Source organism: Temnothorax curvispinosus, unplaced genomic scaffold (genome assembly GCF_003070985.1).
Source record: "Temnothorax curvispinosus isolate PA1 unplaced genomic scaffold, ASM307098v1 QBEX01005246.1, whole genome shotgun sequence".
NCBI classification, from domain to species: Eukaryota; Metazoa; Arthropoda; class Insecta; order Hymenoptera; family Formicidae; genus Temnothorax; species Temnothorax curvispinosus.
Genome location: NW_020215026.1, coordinates 355 through 6,453, shown reverse-complemented (window position 1 = coordinate 6,453; position 6,099 = coordinate 355). Strand labels below are relative to the sequence as shown.

At 36.8% G+C, this 6,099-nt stretch overlaps 1 long non-coding RNA gene across 2 annotated transcripts; it reads right to left on the bottom strand.

Moving 5' to 3' along the window:
• Window positions 1-862: 862 nt before the first annotated feature.
• Window positions 863-5,585, bottom strand: LOC112454660. 2 transcript variants are annotated; one of them, XR_003040774.1, is made up of 4 exons: window positions 5,083-5,585; window positions 4,376-4,605; window positions 2,121-3,768; window positions 863-1,971 (listed from the first exon to the last, which is right to left on the bottom strand). It is a non-coding gene; the product is annotated as an uncharacterized LOC112454660 (long non-coding RNA). The 2 variants fall into 2 exon arrangements; XR_003040773.1 differs by lacking the exon at window positions 5,083-5,585 and having other exon boundaries at window positions 4,376-4,756.
• Window positions 5,586-6,099: the final 514 nt, after the last annotated feature.

The following is a 6,099-nucleotide window of genomic DNA, read 5'->3' as shown; positions in this document are numbered from 1 at the left end:
ATATATATATATATATACCGGGTGTAACAAAAAGGTCGGGACCCTAGATTATCTCGGAAAGTTGACGTTTTCGGAAGAAATGTTTTATACAAAAGTTGTTTGGATCGAAGGGGCACATAAGATGGTGCCATTGGTTTCACCTTGGATGATCGTTTAAAGCTCACTCACCTTTAATTTCTTAAATGGAAATCCCTATTTTTCAATGCATATTCTTGTAGCTAATCTCGAGATTCGAGCTTTTTAAAACACTATAATAAAGTATTTTTTCATTAAGAACTTTTGGAATTATAAGGCTTGAAAGTTCTAATATTTTGACATAAAATACAAAATATCTTGTAAAAAAATTAAGTTTTCGGTAATGTTACCTTAACACTTTTATGCACAGAATAATGAGACGAATCAATTGGTATAAAAAAAGGCATATTTCCTTTAAGAAAAAATATGTAATTTGCAACACGCATCTGCATACTTTTTCTTAAAAGCAATCAGGGAGAAACGCGAGATCGGATAGACATCTAGCAAACGTCTATCAGACGCATCTAACTTAGATCGATAGACGCATCTAGATAGACGTCTAAGTGGCCTTTTTTAGACGCATATAATAGACGTCTAATAGACGTTCTGCGTAATAGACGTATTATAGACGTATAATAGACCTACCTCTAAAGTGAAAGGACTAATTTACTTATTACTAAATAATAATATGTACTCATTTATACAAGATAAGGAATTTAAAGTATGGCACAATATTTTTCAAAATATTTAATTTCTGGGAAAAATGTTACCAAGGAGTACATACATATAAATGTTAGATCATCCTACGTGCCTTCTGTCTCTCGAAAACTGTCCTTTTTTTCAAAGAGGTTCGTTACTTACTCATCCTTTTTTTTCATTCTTTATTCACTCCTAGCGTTCTTCGTAGTCTGTATTCAGAACTCGCATCTATTCTCACTAATTGAAATTAGCAGCGAAATAATTGATTGTTTTAAACAACGGTTCTGAATATCGACAGACCTTTTTGCTCATCCGGTCTGCTTATTGCGTTGTATCCCATACAAATTGGTGTATTTAATACGAGTATGTTAAATAAACTATTTAAATCACACTGATATTTGGTACTTAACACTGTAGAATGTAGAAATCCTGAAAAAGGGGAGTGCAAGGAAGATTCGTCGATAAGACTTGCCCTCGTTGCATTTGTATACATATTTTTTTATTAGTTATTCTTACACGGTTTTTTTATGAGCGGATATATATTTACACACAAGATACCGAGTCGAAACCGAGTCATCTTGGTATTGTATTAATAATGAAAGACAAACGCAGTAAGATAAAAACAAACGAACAAATGATACAAAAGATGATGCTTCAGTATCGTATCAGTATATATATATGGTATATGTATTATATATACTAATGTCATTATAATCATTTTATTATTTAGCAATTCTCTCGTTCGCTATAGTTAAGTCTGGGCAGAAATTGACGAACTCGCACTTACATGTTTATAACAAGACATCCGCAATTGAACGCCAGATTCACAAATCCACTCTCTCTCTATGAACCTTCGCTCCCACATTTTTATCGGAATCGTAAAAATAAAAAAATAAAATAAAATAAAATTTACTAGCGCGTCTAAACACAAACGCGTAACTCTATGATTGTCCTACTAGGATGATCTACGAGACTCGGCCATCGCAACAGTGGCTTTTCGCGATAAACACCCCGCAGGGTTCTCTTACAAAATTATTTGGTCTATCTTGCAGTGTATCTAAAGCTTGAACTATCTTGCACCTCTGGTGGTGTCACTTCGTTCCGACGTAAAAAGAGCATGTCGATATTTCTACATCACAATAAACCTGTAATACTAATGTGCAGGTTTCATTCTTCCTTTGGCATTTCGCAGCCATGGTCTGAGAGACTTCAATGCTTCACTCAGATCACTTTCTTCAAATTTTAACAACAATGTACCTAAAAAAATAAACGTATGGATTAAAAAATATCAACATTTGCTAAAAAAAAAGAACTAGCTGGATTCTGAAAAGCGCATTTTATATATACATATATGCACATGCGCACATACATTTCACGGAACTCAACTACTCATTCAGACATTATACCTTATTGTACCAATTCCCATAATTTTGTGGATTTGAAAGTCAATTTAGTTCCATGACCATCGAAGTTATACTCTTGGGCAAGAGAGTTACTCATGAGCACGGTCTTACATACAGGTCTGGAAACTCTAGTGGTGGGGGATGGTCGCCTTAGCGACGAAGAAAATAACTCGCTTTGTGACCGTAAGAGTCGCTGCCATCGGTCAGTGTATTATGTGGTAGGACAAGGACGGAAATAGTAATTAGTAAATTCAAAATCGTGAGTGTCAAATAGGCAATAATTGAAGTTTCAAATGAGGAAAGGAATAATAAATAACTTTGTATTAAGAATAAAACGTTAGAAATCTTTTTATTCGTATCTTTATAAGGACAAATACTGACCGAGCGATACTGAGGGAATAAAAATTCTGCGTGAAGCATATATAATACTGTGCCTTCCTAGTGTGTTTTAGATTGCTAAATGAACAATATAGACAACACGATTTTTGTTTTACAATAGTTAGTTATTTCGACCAAGCTCTTTTTCATCCTTTATTTGGAATCTAATTATAATAAAACAATAAGAAATAATTTACTTTGTAAGATATAATGTTATTTTATGGAAAAGAAATATCTCTCTTCGAATACAAACGATATCAATAAACAATATCAATATAAATTGTTTCTCATAACGAGAAACTTAATTCTAACGAACACCGGATCATAAAAAAACGGAAGGCCAATTATACGAATGCGCAAATTAATAAATTGATATATAATTTATTCTTAATTTACAATATTTAAAGATGACGCGTGATTCTCGGTATGAGAGCGGTTGACTTGTATTAATTCTGATTCTTACCTTACGTATGCCTTGGTTTTATAAGATTAATTAGAAAGTTGAAGGCTATGAGTAAAGGAATATGAAGTAAATAATAATTACCCGTTTCGAGAATCCATAGTTAATTTACAGGTTTCAATATTTATATACATTCTTATTCCAAAAAATATCAATGTAGTTGTACACATAATCAAGGTCGATATCGACCTTTTTACTGTGACTAGTTACAGTTATTTAAAGAAAGAAAATGTCATATAAAAAAAGATTTACATGAGAAAGATGTTATTTTCAATCCATGTCGCTGTCCATGTCCTCAGGAGCCGAAGAAAGTATTTCAACTTAGCTCAAAGAAATAATAAATGACTTTGCATTAAGAATAAAACGTTAGAAATCTTTTTATTCGTTTTAAGAAAACCATTTAAATACATGCAAGTGCGAGACATTTTTTGCAAAACACGATTCAACATATCGAATAAGATGAAAAAAATGGTGGTTTGCATGCTTCAAACCACCGCGACTTTTCATGTTTACAAATTCAGCGACTGAGGATGTGCATTATATGTCATTTTCAAAAATGCACTTGAATTAAGCGCAATTAAAAAATTGTTGTCACGTTACCATGGGTTACCATCTACACTTCGCGATGACAGCGATGCATAGTAACAACGCCGTGAAATAAATTCTTCCTTGCTAAAACGACCATCCCCCACCACCGAAATCGGTCTGAGTTTCCAGACCTGTATGTAAGACCGTGCTCATGAGGTTTGACATAAGTTTAGATACTGCTCGAGCTTCATCATTTCCCAAAGGAAGAGATTTCAAATAGTAACACTGAAATAAAAGGAGATTGATACAGAAACAACAGATACGTAAAGGTTATCCGACGTTACATTTTATCAAGTAAAGAAATATATAATCTAATAATAAATAATAAAGACTTGCAACTCCAATATCTATGGCGTTACGATTAGATATCAGGGTGTGTTGCACGCGGTGTTACGGCACGAGCGGCGTATACGACACGAGTGATATACACGACACGAGCAATAATCCACGGCACAAGCATTAAATACGACAACTTCTTTTGACTCGATTATAATTATAATGTCTAATGACCAACTTAAAGGAACGCCAGAGTGCGGAGATAATTTATACCGGGAACCAGTGCCAACAACAATAGTCTCGATCGATAGCAAATGTTTTCTCAAAAATTCCAACGATCTGAATAATATGTTTTGAATCGTGGCGAAAGTCGACCCAGCAACAGCGAGAAGTAGTGTATAGCGCGTTATTACTGAGCGCGAGTCTATGTAAAAAAACAACGTGTACACACGGCCGGCCCGTGACCGAGCGCCAAGGCCGCCGACAGCAAGGCGAAAACGTATGGCTTGCTCGAGAATATTCTAGATCTGAAAATAATGTGTACTACTGTACTTACCGGTTTATCTGTTTTATCCATTTTGATTGATCTTTTGTCGATGTAACGGATGAGTCCAGATGAACAAAAAAAATCCAGCTCGCAATTATACAGTCATCCAAAAATATAATTGCTCTAGTTCCGGCCAGAACCGGCCCGAATCCGCTCGCCAACACTCCCGACGAAAACCACGAAAACCTCTACACGCAGTGGAAACGCGGATCCGCGGACCCACGACCATTAAGCCTGATCTACAATGTGCTCTTTGCTTTCTGTTTTTTGCTCTTAACCTGTTTGCGACTATCCCGTATTTTGCAATTGCGTCGCGTAACGCGATGTTTTTTGTTCTCTGTCGCTTAAGATAAAAATTGACGAACTTTAGAAGAGACAAGAAACATCACGTTACGCGACGGAATTGCGAAATACGAGATAGTCGCAAAGAGGTTAAGAGCAAAAAACAGAAAGCAAAGAGCACATTGTAGATCAGCCTTTAAGCCTGATCTACAATAATGTGCTCTTTGCTTCCTGTTTTTTGCTCTTAACCTGTTTGCGACTATCCCGTATTTCGCAATTGCGTCGCGTAACGCGATGTTTTTTGTTCTCTGTCGCCCAAGATAAAAATTGACGAACTTCAGAAGAGACAAGAAACATCACGTTACGCGACGGAATTACGAAATACGAGATAGTCGCAAAGAGGTTAAGAGCAAAAAACAGAAAGCAAAGAGCACATTGTAGATCAAGCTTTAACGCCCCGGCCGAAACACGGCAAAACACGCACGGCCAGATCTGGCCCGGATAACCCGCTCGCGATCGCCACCACCCGGCACGGATGCGTCGCATATACGTATGACAACCGACGCCGGTCGAGATAAAACGCGATGGAAACGCGGATCCACGGGCGCGCGACCGAAACTCTTTAGTCGATTGCTGCACACACACAGGACACAGGACGATGGGACTGCACGACTTAACGAGACGCGAGCGCGAGAACAACAACGTTTCCCGCGCGGTTAGAGCGAGCTTCTAGGAGAGAGCTAGAGAGGCGCTCATTGGTCACGTGACGTTTACTCCAGTCAATCAGAGAGTGGCTCGTTAGTGCTACTCTCTCCTATAGGCTCTTTACGCGCGGTAAAATGGCGCGACGCCAGTGTAGACAATCAAATATTAATAACCAGCATTAATTAGCTAATAATGACGCCCGCGAAAAAATCAATCACTATAACGTACAGCATTCCGTAAAAATCTAATTTTAATTAAAGATTAATTAATATCCCTATTCGCTCCAACCATGCCTTTCGTGTCCCACGAATTTCTAACAGTCGTTTGTTCCGGAAAACAAATGATCGTGGGAGAATCTCCTCTACGCCGAAAAAAAGTTATTGTGGCAGGGAACCTCAGGTAAAAATTTCAAAGTCTTAGCTCATTTACTCTCGAAACGGGGAACAATCAAAATCTCGGTGGGACACGAAAGTGCATGGTTGGAGGATTACGTCAGTGTTGTGTGAAAGGTAAATGAGCATTTTTTTCGATAAAAATGTATTTTTGTGTATAATTTAATCGTATTTAAAATATTTTTGTCGTTAAAAAAAAATTTAACATTCCACAGAGGTCTATTATGGCTCAGAGGCAGGTGGAAGAGGTGGGGAAGAGCTACGATTATATTAAAAAAATTAATTTTTTTACATAAAAAATATCTGTCACACTTCAAATTCGCCTTTTCTTATACAGAAATTCTTTTTCTAGCA